The sequence below is a fragment of the Muscardinus avellanarius genome, assembly GCF_963383645.1.
Source record: "Muscardinus avellanarius genome assembly, chromosome: 8".
Classification (NCBI taxonomy): Eukaryota; Metazoa; Chordata; class Mammalia; order Rodentia; family Gliridae; genus Muscardinus; species Muscardinus avellanarius.
The window spans coordinates 108417392-108432632 of NC_137794.1; the positions used below are offsets into that span (position 1 = coordinate 108417392).

The 15241-nt window shown below is 40.9% G+C and overlaps 1 protein-coding gene across 3 annotated transcripts in view; it reads left to right on the forward strand.

The window, feature by feature from the left end:
• ARID1B (AT-rich interaction domain 1B) overlaps positions 1-15241 on the forward strand; it is a 404291-nt gene that overhangs the window by 247861 nt on the left and 141189 nt on the right. The gene's annotated exons all lie outside the window — the stretch shown is intronic.

Genomic DNA, 15241 nt, shown 5'->3' on the forward strand with positions numbered 1-15241 from the left:
CTAAAAGTAGTTAAATTCTGCCTGTGTGGCATGATTTGGGGTCAGAGAGGTTAAAGGTAATTTATCCTATAGAGAACGAGAAGCTATTAAAAGATTAAACTCTAGGCAGTGGTCAGATTGCAGTTTAGACAGATGACTTTGGCCATGCTTGGAAGGATGGATGGGACAAGGATCTGTCAAGGGCTATTGACTGGCGCAGGTGAGAGCCACGTGTCCTGAGCCGGCAGAGTCCGAGCAAAGAGGACGCATGCTTGGGACGTCAGTCTGCGGGCCTGCTCGCTGTTGCTGCCGCAGGTGGGCTGTTGGGGATGAGACCAGTGAATATGTAATGTCACTTGACAGAGAACACCAGAGGAGACTTTTTAGAATTTTAAATATCCAGACTTGTGTCCTTTATGAGATGCTTGTGTTTATGTGTTTTCCATTTTTTATGTCATGTAAGTAAATAGAAGGAAGTACATATTAGAAAGTGTGTTTTTGTTTTCTTTTTTTTTTCTTTTTGGTTGTACTGGGGTTCCTGGAAGCCCTTCTACTCCGGGCTACACTCCCAGACCTGTTTTATATATATATTTTTATTTGGAAACAGGGTCTCTTGAGCCAGTGCGGCTGGCTTCGAACCAGCGCGATGCTCCTGTCTCCGCCTCCCAAGCGCGGGGATGACAAGCATACGCCACCACACCCCGCTGATTTGGTTTTCATACAGTGCTATAGGAATACAGCGTGTGGAGCAGGTGCCAACCACTGCTTGGAAAACCACGAGTTTAGGAGTGGAGGGAGGTTGGTGGGAGCGTTCGACACCAGCTTGGGGGACCCTCTTCCTGGCTCACTGAGGTACTGCATCTTTGGCACCACTTTAAATGGTCTATTGATAGTTATCAACGTCTCTGCTCGCCGTTCTATAATGTACTTGATGTTTTAAAAGCGCAGTAGGCATGCTGTAATGACAGATCAATGGCTACTAAAATACTACCAAAGTCAAGGCCGGGCATGGTGTGCACGCTTGTAATCCCCGCGCTTGGGAGGCGGACACAGGAGGATCGCACAGGTTCAAAGCCAGCCACGCTGGTGTAAGAGATCCTGTTTCAAAAATATAAATAGGTCTGGGAGTGTAGCCCAGAGGTAGAAGGGCTTCCGGGAACCCCAGTACCACCGAAAAATAAATAAAATAAAATACTACCAAAGTCAAAACAATTTGGAGGATACAAACTTAGCAAGACTTTATATCATATATATAAGACATATTCATACTTTATAAATATTTGATAGAGCCCAGTTCATATCTTAATATGTTTTTGTATTTCTATGTTGGAAATTACAAAAAGAAATGATGAATTCTAAATATAGCTAAAGCAATTTCACAGTATTTGACTGTGGTCATTTCTGAATTTTTTGCTTTTTATCTATCACCCAGGGTACATGCACAGTATTCATTTTGCATTTGATAAACTTCTAGGGTCGGTTCTTGTGGACCTGACTTCATAGTCCATCCGTCCTGCGTATGCAGCGAGTCAAGGGAGGCGAGGAGCGCCACCTCCGTCTGTGGTGGGTCTAGCAGGCCGTTTTTGTACCCTTAAATTCAGTTTTTATAGACAACAATCTAAAACTTTTTCCAGCCAATCCAATTATTTTCAAAATATTAGGTGCTTTTCACTTTTGTGGGTCTGTAGAAAAAAGATACATCTATTTGTAACAAATTTGACATTTTTTATTGTTTTGTCTGAATATCAGCAATATATATATATATATATATTTCTTTTTTCTTTTTTGTGGGTCTAAGGATGGGATCCAGGGGCATTTAACCTCTGAGCTACACCTCCTGCCCTATTTTTTATTTTTTTATTTGAAATCTGGTCTCACTAAGTTGTAAAGGGCCTCACTAAGTAGCTGAGGCTGTCTGCAAACTGTGTCCTCCGGTCTCAGCCTCCCGAATGCTGGGATTACAAGCGTGCGACACCATGCCTGGCTAGCAAGTAAAATTTTTAATTCCAAAAATTAACTAGTTTTTTTAAAGGTCCACCCAGGTACTCAGGATTGGTCAGGTATTATAACACATTCACAATTGACCTTTCTTTTTTTATAATTGCTTGGGTAAAATAACTGAACTATCTGGCTTCCTGGTAACACGCCCTTTTGGTGAGTGAATAGGTCCTTCCCAATGTTGTATCTGCCCCATGAATCTCTCTAATCCTTGCAATGATGTCTTCCTTTACCCCTCCCATTCCTTCTCTAGCATTTCTTCTCTACTTTCGTGCTTTGCCTTCTCCTAATCCAAAGTAAAGTTTTCTGGGTTGACACAGTCTTCAGACTGAAGCAATTTCTGTAGTCTCTCTGGAAAAGGATGAAAATATATGTTGAACCCAGAGGTCCAAACAACCTATTCTCCTGAATGAATGTAGTGAAACTACAACCCAGGAAACCAGTTTTGTATCCATGCAAAAGTATTATGACTATTAGGGCTGATTAAGGGTAATATTTTAAAGCTAATGACTACTAGGGCTGATTGAGGGTAATATTTTAAAGCCAATCTAATGAGAAATATTTGGCTCTTCTTAAATCCTTTCACACAAGTTCCATTTTATTATTTTACTAGACTTAGAATTCTATGGGCTCATCACTGTTCCATGGCGTATACTAAGTACTCCATTGAGTTTTCCCGTGGCATCTTTCCCTCCTATACCAGAACAGATTCTTAAATATCTTGCAGAATGAATGGACATGCATAAAGCTAAGTCTAATACTCAAACACGTATCTCTTGCTCAGTACAGTGTATTTCCTGGAGGAAATCCTTAGCACTTACTTATTTGGCAATAATATAATTTGATTATTGGAAAAATGTTCAAGGCTGGGTGTGTTGGCACTTGTCTGTAATCCCAATACTTGGCAGGCTGAGACAATAGGTTCAAGGGCACCCAGAGCAACTTGGTAAGACCCCGTTTCAAAATTAAAAAATGAAAATGCCTGGGGTGTAACTCAGAGGCAGAATGCCCCTGAGTTCAGTATCCAGTACAAAATGATAATGATATTTATTTTTTTAATTTTTTTTATTTTTTATTTTTGGTGGTACTGGGGTTCCTGGAAGCCCTTCTATCTCCGGGCTACACTCCCAGACCTATTTTTACATTTTTATTTGGAAACAGGGTCTCCTAAGCCAGCGCACGCGGCTAGCTTCGAACCTGCGCGATCCTCCTGTCTCTGCCTCCCAAGCGCGGGGATTACAAGCGTGCGCCACCACGCCCGGCCTAATGATAATGATATTTAAAGGCTTCTTTTTTGAAGCGTGCATGGACAGAAATATGCATTATATGTTATCAGTTCATTGTCTTCTTTACCCATCTTCTAATTTTAAATGGCAATCAGAATCCCATAAATAAAAAAAAAAAAATAATTCAATAGACTATTTTGGCTGACATGTTCTTTGGACAAAAAAAAGCCTGAATTTTCTGCCCAGTTTTATAATAAACTTATCATGAAAAATATTTATGGAGAAGTCAATTTGGATGAACCATGAGGAGGATCAAAGGTAAACATGTTATGTTAACCTTAAAATAACAAGCGAGAGGAAAGTGGTGCAGTGTGGGGCTGCTGGTATCCACAGAGCCACCGCCCTTCCGCTGCCGCTGTTCCAGAGCGCCCTCCGGGAGCCGCAGGCTGCACGCAGCACTCAGCTCTCTCCTCCGAGCCTTCTTCAGGACCCACTCTTCTTTGTGTTTCTTCCTTCCTGTATTCTCTGCGTTTCTTTCTTTCCATCTTTTCCTGAAACCGCTATTCCTTGAAGTCCTAAAATGCGGATCCCAGGAGGAAGCCCCAGAATGCTGTGGCTGGGTCTGGATGAGAAGGCCAGAAGCCACAGGTCCCTTGTCCCCAGAGTTGTGCAACTCACTGCTGGGAGCTGGCACTCACTGTTTTACCTCATAATATTTAAAGTCCAAAATACAGCTTCTGCTGCTGCTTTTATGGTGGTACATTATTTTTTCTTTTTCTCTATCTCTTTTATTCTCTTTTGTCAATAATTTTTAGTATGTGTTTGAGGCACCTGAGATTTATTGCTATAAAATAGAAAAGTAAGCAAAAGAATCTAAGATAAAGGAGATTTTAAAGCAAATCCTAAATTTGTTTGACCTCATATATTACCTTTAATCCATGTCTTGGTTAAAAACAACTAGGGAAATAATTAGATGTCTTAGAGAAAAATTACTTCAATGTTCAAACTGGTCCTCTGGTCCCCACCTGTCCTGGTTCCCCAGTACACCGTGCCTTTCCTCCCTCTTGGCCCAACCTACATCTCAGGCTTTCCCAGAATGCATTCCTTCAGCTCTGCAGCTCACAACCAGGCCTCCTCTCCAGCCCCAGCCTCCGCCCTTCCCCTCCACGCTGCTGGGCGCAGGCCTTCCACGCCCCCTTTGGAGCCAGCGGCACTTTCTTCCCCATGCAGCTCCTTTAGACTTTCTCTTCCGACACCTCATTTTCATTTTCTGTTGTATATGGAGACAGCATAATGTGGCCCAGCCCAGCTCCACTATGTAATGTTATGATCCCAGCAAGATTATATACTTAGAGACTCCATTGTGTCCAGCTTGTTATATTCCTATCTACTCACACTTGGTTAATAACAAACAAGTTATGATCACTCAAGAGTTCTACTGATATATAATAACTAAAGTGAAGTGCCCCCACACTCCTGCCGCATTCTTCCCTATTCTACGCTCTTCCTCGAGGATTCTCTAGAACCTGGGCGAATGTGCTGACTTGAGTTTATTTGGTTGGTTAGTTATTTTAGTGGTACTGGGAATTGAACACAGGGGCATTCCACCTCCAAGCTCTACCCAAGCCCTATTTTATTTTTATTTTTGAAACAAGGTTTCACTAGGTTGATAAGACTCTCACTACTTGCTGAGGCTGGCCTAGAGCCAGCGATCTTCCTGTATCAGCCTCCTACGTACTGGGAGTGCAGGCACGCACCACTACACCTAGCTCACTTGGCATTTTATATTGAAGTTCTGTAGAGCGCACCAGAAGGAAGAACTATTGATGGGTAATGCTTATTGAAGCTGTTGAGTGGGCATAATTGACGCTGAAACCTAGTTGGTCCCAATTTATCTTACTTAAACATGCACGTAAATCAAGTTCTGCAGCTGTGGTCACAGATTCCATTGTTCAGCTTTACATTCTGCTGCCTGGATACACATGTTACATGTTTGGTACTAGAAACACGGTGGCAAGAATAGTAAACGCTTGTTTCCATCAACCTTATGCTCTGGACACAATTTGTAGAATGATATTTTGCCAAGGCTCAGTCCAAGGAAAGATATAAATTTTGGTTATAAGTACACGTTCTTCTTTGATTCAGTTGTATTATCTGAACCTATCTGTTGTGTTTTACAGAATGCAATAGGATTCCAATTTGAGTTATAAAAATTATGAATAACAAAGAGATTAGTAATCTGTAAATTTTCAAACAAAATAAAAAGTAAAATTTGTTTTTCAATAAAATATTTTTATTGTGGAGCATTCTATAGCCTGGGGATGGTATTTGACAGTGACTGATGTCAGTCAGGCCCACTCTGGTTGTTTGACATCTGACCGTCATGAAATCACCTATCCTTCTCTTCTCCTCCTTGATGTAGTGTAGTGTCTGCCTGCTTGTCACCAAGGTTGAGAAGGAAACACAACAGAACAGTGTCGGCAGCTCTGCCTGGACCCTCGGCCAGGCCTGGAGGAAGGCCAGAGGCCTGCGCCCTCTTCCTCCGGCCAGCCTACCTTGGCGGGTGCCAGCCTCAGGGGTGCAGAAAGCGCGCTGCTTCTCAGTCCGTTCTGCATCTCAAGTGTCATCCCGGAGTCTGCCCGCCAGAGTCAGTCCTCACTACACATTTTGGTATTTCTGGAACTGTGCTGTTGCCAGCCCTGTGTGGCTGTGTAAATTTAAACAATTGAAATCATGTCTTCACGACTAGCCTCATTTCAATAGCTCGAGCCAGGCACGGTGCTTTTAGAGAGCTTTTCCATCTTCACAATAAGTTCTTTTGTCCAGAGCTGGTTTAGAAAATAAAGGTGTCATGTTCTTCTATGGCACTGAGCTGGAACCCGGGGCACTTGACCTCCAAGCTGGAACCCGGGGCACTTGACCTCCGAGCTGGAACCCAGGGGCATTTGACCTCTGACATACACCCCAGCCCTATTTTGTTTTCTTTACTTTGAAACAAGGTCTCACTAAATTGTGGAGGGCCTCACTTAAGTAGCTGAGGCTGGCCGCGAACCCTGATCCTCTTGTCTCAGCCTCCCAAGTACTGGGATTACAAGCATGCGCCACCACGCCTGGCCACCATGTTTTTTAATTGACTAAAAATTTAGGAACTATAGAAATAGAGGTCAAAAAGAATTTGCTGTTCTAGTGACATGCTGTAAAGCAAAGAGATACTTATTCAGTAAAGAAATACAAGCCATAATAAGGTTGACACGTCCCATTAGATTTGCAGAGTAGAAAAGTTTTAAACAGAGTAATGAATTTAGGCATCCTTCCAGTGGAAACACTTGCAATGGGTCATTTATTCATTGATTTGCCTGGGGTTGTGCCTGGGGGCTCCCAATATAGCATTTCAGACTTAGCATGTTTAGATGAGCGTTGTATGATTCTACCTATTAAAATGGGTCTGCTTTTTATGAATGATACCACAGCAAAACTTGTATTTGTTTTCTGTTTTTAAGCAAGTCTATTTTTCTTTAATCTAAAGCTTACATCAACTCTAATTCTTTCCTGTTCCTAAAATCTTTCCAGAGTATATTTTCTAGTGCACTTTGCTTACTCTTTAAGTGTATGTGACTATAACTTAGTGAAAGTATGTTTAAGGTAACAATGTCGCTGAACTGAAACCAGCAGCTATTTTTCTTTTGGAGTTCATAATCTTATGAACTCATTTTTTGTAATAGTAAGGACTTATTTTTATAATTTTAATTATATAAATCTGTTTATATTCCTAGGAAAGTAAAGGACTAAATTTATTCTTTATTAGTCATGACAACTAAGTTAGAATGATAGAATATATATTGATAAGGCAAAAGGATATGTTGTTTTCCCATAAAGGAAGCAGTGGGGGCCGCTCTCATTAGTGATCTGGGAATCCATGTTGGGTTGTGTGCTTCTTTTGTTCTAGAATTTCCCAGCCTCTGCTTCTGCCATCTGCTGGTGGTTCAAACACTTGCATGTTTGATTTTAAACAAATTTACTTTATCCTTATTTAGGAAAATTTTGGGGAATGTTTTATTTTTATTAACCTGTAATATTTTGGTGAAGCTTTGTTTGCTGTGTTTATCTTTTCAATGGTAATTTAGCTTCCCCCTCCACTCTGCCTTCGAGGACTAGATGAATATAAAACTTAGAAAACAGAAGACTGTAGTTGGGTGTGGTGCACACGCCTGTCACCCCAGTGCTCGGGAGGCTCGGACAGGAGTGTCACAGGTTTGAGGACAGCCTCAGCACGTAGTGAGACTCTGTATTAATCTAGTGAGACCCTCTTTCCAAATAAGCAATAAAAATCAGGCTGAGGGTGGAGCTCAAAGGTAGAATGCCTCTGAGCTCAATCCCCAGAACCACACACATACACCAAAAAAGAAAAAGATAGAAGACTCTGACAGCTAAAATGCATTCAGTTAAGAGAGATACAGCAGATTTACTGGTGGAAGTCTTGAGTAGCATGGGTAGGCATTTAAGAACTCTTGGTATCTTATATAATTTCTGGATTTGGATTAAATATGGAATAGCTGTCTTCACCTGATAATTGGCAATTAAAACTACACGACTAGCTGTTAAGCAGGCCTCTCTATATTTGAATCCAGGTGTAATGCTGGCAGATTGTTTTCGAAATACACTACATTTCTTCTAAGATTCTATCAGTCTTTAATTTCAGTAGGCTGTCTGTATTTATTAGGGCAAACCTTTAAGTCGATCTTCATTTATTATTCTTCCTGCTAATGTTTACTAGTCTAATGTATTATCATTATCTTGGGGGGAAAATACAAGTATTCTTCATCCACAAATTTTCCTATTAAATGAAAGGAAGCAAAAATTTTAAGAGATAACCAAATATAAGAACTTTATTTTCTGCCACCTTTTGTCTCCTTTCCAACTTCTTTAGAGATCCTTGACTGACTCTCTATTAGTTATTTCTCATCATTTTCTCAAAGGAAAAGTAACCCAAAATATTAATCTCAGGTTTTTATTTTTTTACAATGAAGAAAGCTATGAGATAAAGTTGCCTGTCTCAGGCAATAGAACACAAACCCAAGTTACAGCTTCCCAGGCAAGTGCTCTTTATATAATATTACAATAATGCTTGCTCTTAATCCTCCCAAATTCAGGAACTATATGATGTATTGACTCTTAACAGAATCATCCCACTTAAACTTGTATAACATTGGCAGCTTCACATAATTGAGCCTTGTATTTCAAGACTCCTTTAAATTGTTTAGATCTGTATTTAATAGTGAAAATAATATTTTATTTAAAACTGCATTCTAGCCAGGCATGGGTGGCTGCATGCTTGTAATCCTAGTACCGAGGAGGCTGAGACAGGAGAATTGCAGGTTTCAGGACAGCCTCAGCAAATAGGGAGACTCTCATTAACCTAGTGAGACTCTGTTTCAAAAATAAAAATAAAATAGTGTAACTCAGTGGTGGTATGCTTCTGGGTTCAATCCCCAGTGCCATACATACACACAAAAAGTGCATCCTAGTACTTGGAAGGCTGAGAGAGAAGGATCACAGGTTTGTGCCCAGATTTAAAAAAACAAAATTGAGCTGGGGATGTAGATCAGGGGTAGAGTGCCTTTGAATTCAATCTCTAGTACCACCAAAAAAAGTTGCACATCTCAACTGGAATGGATTTGTGTGTACTCTTATGTGATGATCTCAAGATACTTGTGAGACCTAATTAATATGAAATTAGCCAATAGGCCAGCCAGCTCTGTAATGTGACATATTCTTCGACATTATATATAGAACAAAAATTATGTGGTGATCACCTTATTGAAATTGTGATGGCAACTCCATTTCTACTAGAGTAAACGTTCCGGCAGGTGCTGCGCGCTGGCAGGCAGTAGACATAGGACTGGACTGTGTGGCACGTTCTTGGGCTGTGGGCTGTCCGTGTACAGGGAAGTTGCTTTCCTAGTGCTGTTGATAAGGTGAGGGGGGCTACACTGCAGCACAGTTCAGATTTTTGTCAGATTCTGTCTGGTTTTTTTGTTTTTGTTTGTTTTTTTTTTTTTGTTTTTGCGGGTCTGGGGATGGAACCCAGGGGCATTTGACCTCCGAGCTCCACCCCCTGCCCTACTTTTTATTCTTTATTTTGAAACCGGGTCTCTCTGAGTTGCAGAGGGCCTCACTAAGTAGCTGATGCTGTCTGTGAACCGCAGTCCTCCAGGTATCAGCCTCCTGAATGCTGGGATTACAAGCATGAACCACCATGCCCGGCTTGATTCTGTCTGTTTTTATAAGAAGATATTAGGAATTAAACATGGCCTCAGGTGCTGCGGATCTCAAAAGTGGTCCTTTTAAGGGAGCAAGGTGTTAGGCTGGAAGCAAGCTTATTTACTTGTATAATTTAGAACTGTCCTGTTTTTCTCTAGGGATAATTATTTTGGCATACTGTTTTGAGGACTTAATTTTCCAGTAATAATAAAAATGCATTATCTTCCATTTCCCACCTTTAAAGACTCCTTCATTGGAAATGTGCACTTATAATTAGAGATACATTTGCGGGTTCGTTGATAAAATTCCTTACCATAGAGTTACCACGACCGTATCAATACTGTTGAAGCTGCTTAAGATTTTGTTGGGAAGAAGCAAAATATACATCCTGGGAAATGGGCGCTGAGTTCTTAAAGTGATAATGCAAACGAAACATGTCATAACGCAAAAATGACAAGTTTGGAAGCGGGAGAAAAGTCTGGAAGATTATTCTTTATGTCTAAATTCTGCTTTTTTGCTTTTTATTTTTTGGGGGTTGTTTTTGTTGTTTTTTAGGGGGTTATGTTTGTTTTTTTTGCGGGTCTGGGGATGGAACCCAGGCATTCGACCTCTGAGCTACACCCCCTGCCCTATTTTTTATTCTTTAATTTGAAACAGGATCTCACTGAGTTGCAGAGGGCCTCACTAAGCAGTAGCCGAGGCTGTCCGCGAACCGCGATCCTCCAGTGTCAGCCTCCGGAATGCTGGGATTACAGGCGTGCGCCACCACGCCCTGCATTACATTCTGCTTTTATTCTGGTTGTTTTGACTGTTTGTTGGCTTTTTGACCCGGCTTTATTGCCTTAGTGTGCTCATGTATGTGTAGTAAAGGACTGAATTGTCTGAGAGAATTGTAGTTGAAAAAAATCTCACAAATTCGAAGCAAAAGTAATAATAAATATCATTATCTTGTTTGCTTTGTTGCCAGAATAGTCCAGTCTCATACTTCTGAATTCTGTTGGTGTCTGGATTGCAGGGAATTGCTAAGTAAGGGAATTTGCCCGTGTGATGTATTTGCTTGTGCACAGCCAACGCCAGTGGTGTGTGTCTCAATGTGCCGGGACAGCAAGACTCATTAGCACCCTCTCGGGCGGCAAGGCCATTGTGCGCGGCTGGGCGCAGGCTGCAGAGCCCCGAGCCCCCTCGGCCGCCCTCCTGTGAGCTGCGCAGTGCGCTGCTGCTGTGGGCATGACCTTAGAAGGCCACGTGGAAAGGACAAGGAGAGCGAAGAGGGAGTGGCCGGACTCTCGCCACGTGCCAGGATATGTTAAATTATACAGGAAATTTCTCCCTTCTCCCAAGCTGTAGAGATGCCAGTTTAAAGCACTTAATTGACTGCTTCCTAAGAAGTCACGTACATTTTTATAAGAAATGCCTCTTAACCTACCTCCACCACTCCACAAATTAAATTTTCATTTCAGAATGACTTTTGTTTCTTATTGAAGGGAAAGGGAAATAGAAAGTGAAACAGTAAATGAATGCATGTTATTTAAAATGAGAATTATAAATAGGCTTAGATTGGCTGTTGCACATTAAATGTGGTAAAATCAATAAAGTCTTAAGTAGTATTCTAAAAATAATTTTAAAAACATTTCCTGAACATCTGAGAATTAAAACAAAAATTATAGTTCTGTTGTAACTATTTTTTGTTTCTTAACAGTATATTCCTATTTTTGTCTCATTTAATTTTTAATCTCCTTATAAAAGTATAAGCTTCTTTTCAGTCCTCTGAATATATTAGCTCTGCTTAATACGATTGTGAATTTTGAGAAGTTACTTAATGCTGCTGAAGTATATAAATAACAAGTTGTTAATTTAAAAATATTACCTGTGCTAATGATTAATTTAAAAAACATTACCTGTGCTAGATACTGAGAAATCCTCATTTTAGAAATGCAGAGGACGTTTCTTTACCATGTAGAGACTTTGAAGGAGTTAAGTTTTGATAGTAAATAAGTGATTTTTGTAAAAATAATACCTTGTTTTATGTTGGATTTTCTGATTGGCAGTGGAAACCTCTGTAACGTGCTGTGTAGTATGTTGGGCTTTCTGATTGGCGGTGGAAGCCTGTATGATGTGCTGTTTAATAGTACATGCAACCAGCCCGTGCACACGAGGTCGAGACGCATGCCGTGTCCCTCAGTAAACACTTCCCACTGGTCTGTGCACGCACTCTCTCCTTCTACGTAGGTTTTGTGGAGAAGTTGACCTCCCTAAAGGATACGTTCTCCAGGGAAAGAAATGGAGATCTGCCAGGCTTGTTGGCTAGAGTCATGGACAAGAGCAAGGCCTGTCTGAACTGCCACTCAGTTTTTATTCTGCGCATTTGCAGGGCTGGTGATTAGAGTGGCTTTCGCCCAATTATGCTGTGATTATTCTGCTGCACTGTAATTGACTGGGGAGATATGCTAATACCTGTCATTTGGGATGATAAAAGATGAGCGGGGGACGCAATGCATTATTTAGCTGGCTGTGTGATAGATGAGGGATGTGCAGAGTGCTTTAATTGCTGAGAAGAGAGGTTAAGCTGAACGAACGGATGAATTAGAAATGAGTTTTTTTATGGCTTGTGGAGAAGTGAAATAAAGGAAAATGTGCCTTAAACTAAAGAGCAGATAGAAATGAGCTCGAGGAAGCTAGATCTTCCAGGCAGCTTGCTTTATCAATCTAAATGCAAACAAAAAATGCAATTTGGAGTTCAGTAAATAATAGTCAGAATAAATATATGCAAGGGATTTTTATATGAAGCAAAAATATAAAAAGGATCGTTTTTATTTTAGGTGACAATATTTGTAATTTGTATCATCTTAAATTCACACTATTATACCTTATTCTGAAATGTAAAATGCAACAGTTCTGAATTTTAGACTGTGTACATTTTGAATATTAGTTTAGAAGAATCTATTTCTTACACCTGTGTAGCTTTCAATGAATGCAGGTAGAGGAAGACAAAAAAAAAAAAATGAGTATGTACCAAGAGGATGGAGTAATATAATGAGTGAGAGAGTACAGACAGCCCAGGGCAGGAGCAGAGGTGCAGTGGGAGGCCCTCAGCTCAGAGTTGGGGAGTAGTATTTTCATGGGGAAATTTTTAAGGAAAAAGTGGTATTTCCCTTTTTGTATTGTTTCCTTTTGTCATACCCATAAGTATTCTTGTATCCATATTTTTTCAGAAATCATCTTAAAATGTTTTGTTGTAACCTGCATCAGTTGCTTAGATGAGGCTGGTGCCATGCATATTTAATGGGAAATTACTTTGCACACACAGTTTTGCACAAGTGGCCTGGGGGAGACTGGAGGTCGGGCCTTGCACACACTGCCACTTCTAGACTTTCTACTTTACCAAATTATGATGCAGGAAGATGTTCCCAGCTGTGAGGAAGCAGTGGGAATACAGGTTGCATAGAAGAAGTTGTATTTTTTTGAAAAGTGAAGGAAATGTTCTTCATATATCCAGATATATGTATATATGGAGCCTGCGTGATTCATCTAGCCCAGAATAGCAGCACTTGCCAGGCAAAGCTTTCGGTGGGTGGGTGAATGGTCCTGGTCCTTCTAGACTAGAACCCAGCGCGCCGGGCGGCCAGCAAGTCACCTCGGCCAGACGCAGCGCTCTGGCTCTCAAGTAAGCTTGGTGGGTGCTGAGCGCATCCCTCCAATATAATCGGCCCTATTTTTGCGTATGTCTTCAGAAACACAGTGAAATTCTTTACAGATATTTTCTGTCAGTGTTCTTTTACTTCCAAAATAGACACTTGTATCTATGTTACAGAACATCTTGTAAGGCAAACTAGAAGTTAAAAAAATCCCGTCATGTACACGTCCATAATCCCTGTACTTGGAAGGCTGAGACCGGAGGATCTCAGGTTTGAAACCAGCCACAGCAACTTAATGAAGACTATAGCAATTCAGTGAGACTCTATGTCCAAATGAAAAATAAAATAGGGCTGGGGGTGTAGATCAGAGACAGAATGCCCCTGGGTGCAATCCCCAGGACTCAAAAAAAAAAAAAAAAAAAAAAAAACCCGAGGAAATGCAAAGCAGTTGATTTCAAGGAATTTAGAATTAAATGGACAGAAATAAAACACAACAAAGTACAAAAAAACAACTGCATCAAAATGCTGTTTGTATGAGCTTGAAATATACCAGTTGGAAGTACCGCAGTTTAGAATGCGAGCTAGCCATGTTGAAGATGGACCGGCTATCTTGACTGGATTTTCTTGTCTACTAATATGAATAAAGCAATATACAACCAGCTTACATTTTTAATACTTACTATTTATTATTTTAATGTGCCATACAATTATTTAATCCTGCCCTCTGTGTCTGAATACATTTGAATGCTGAGTAACAGAGTGCAACATGTTCAGCAGGATAAAGCCATACCTGCTGATTGTCACAGTTCCTGGGGATGCCTAGGCCCATAATGGGACAAATCAGAGTCTCCACAAGTTGAGATACAGACATTGTCAGGTCTGTGGTCCCGCCTGAGGTTCAGGGTCTTCTTCTACGCTCACTGGTTGGCAAAATTCATTCCCCCCTGGCTGTAGTTCTGAGGTTCCACGTTCATGCTGCACACCAACCAGGGGCCCAGAAGTCCCTGTAGATAACTTGCAGTTGTCTGTACATGATCTTCTGTATCACTTTACAGCAGGCAGGAATGGGATTCAGTTTCCTCCCAACTCCCAAAGAATCACCTTGGACAATCGGCTTTTATTAATTAAAAGTCAACTGATAAGGGACCTTAATTACATCAGCAAAATCCTTTCTGCTCTGTGAAGTGACATAAGCCCAGGGGTTTATCTGTCATATTTACAGGCCTGCGGGCACCCAGGGGAGGGCCTTACATAGGATGTGTCCACCAGGAGCTGGACTCTGGGGGCATCTGAACCTTCTGCCTCCCATAGCTACTGACTCACAATTGCCGTCAGAGTTTAGGGAGATAAAGGCTTTTTTTTCTATATATGCTCATTTTTTTTTTTTAATGCCGTTCTGGAAACATGAAAGTGGGATATAATGGAGTGTGTTTGACAACCAACATGGAAAACCAATGATCAGCTCGTTTAGCAGAACTACCCATCATGTAGAGTTTTAGTCTAGTGTTCTTGGCATTGGCGGCTTTGGGGTGGAACAAGAAAAGTCATTTCTTACTGTAGACGCTTCCTGTGTAGTCACAGGTTTGGGGGGCCTTGTTTTCAGTTTCTTAGTGTTTGTTGAAAAGTTCCTGTGGTCTCAATCTTGTCTTCCAGTAGTTATGTTTGGTTAGTTTTTTTGTTTGTTTGTTTGTTTGCTTGTTTGTTTTGCAATACTGGGGATGGAACCCAGGGGCATTGTACCTCTAAGCTACACCTGCAGCCCCATTTTTTAATTATTATTCTTTATTTTGAAACAGGGTCTCACTGAATTGCAAAGGGCCTCACTAAGTAGCTGAGGCTGTCCAAGAACTGCGATCCTCCAGTCTCAGCCTCCCAGATGATGAAATTACAAGTGTGCACCACCATTTTTAGTCTTGTTATTTTTGTTTTTTTTAGTCTTCTTTTTTTTTTTTTTTTTTGAAACAGGGTCTCACTGAGTTGAGAAGGGCTTCACTAAGTAGCTGAAGCTGCCTTCCAACCTCTGGAATGCTGGGTTACCTAAGTGTTCACCACCACACCCGGCTCTGGTCAGGATCTTATGGGTGTCTGCAGCCATGCTAATGACAGAAAATGAAGGCTCTGTTAATTCGTAGTGAGTTTTAG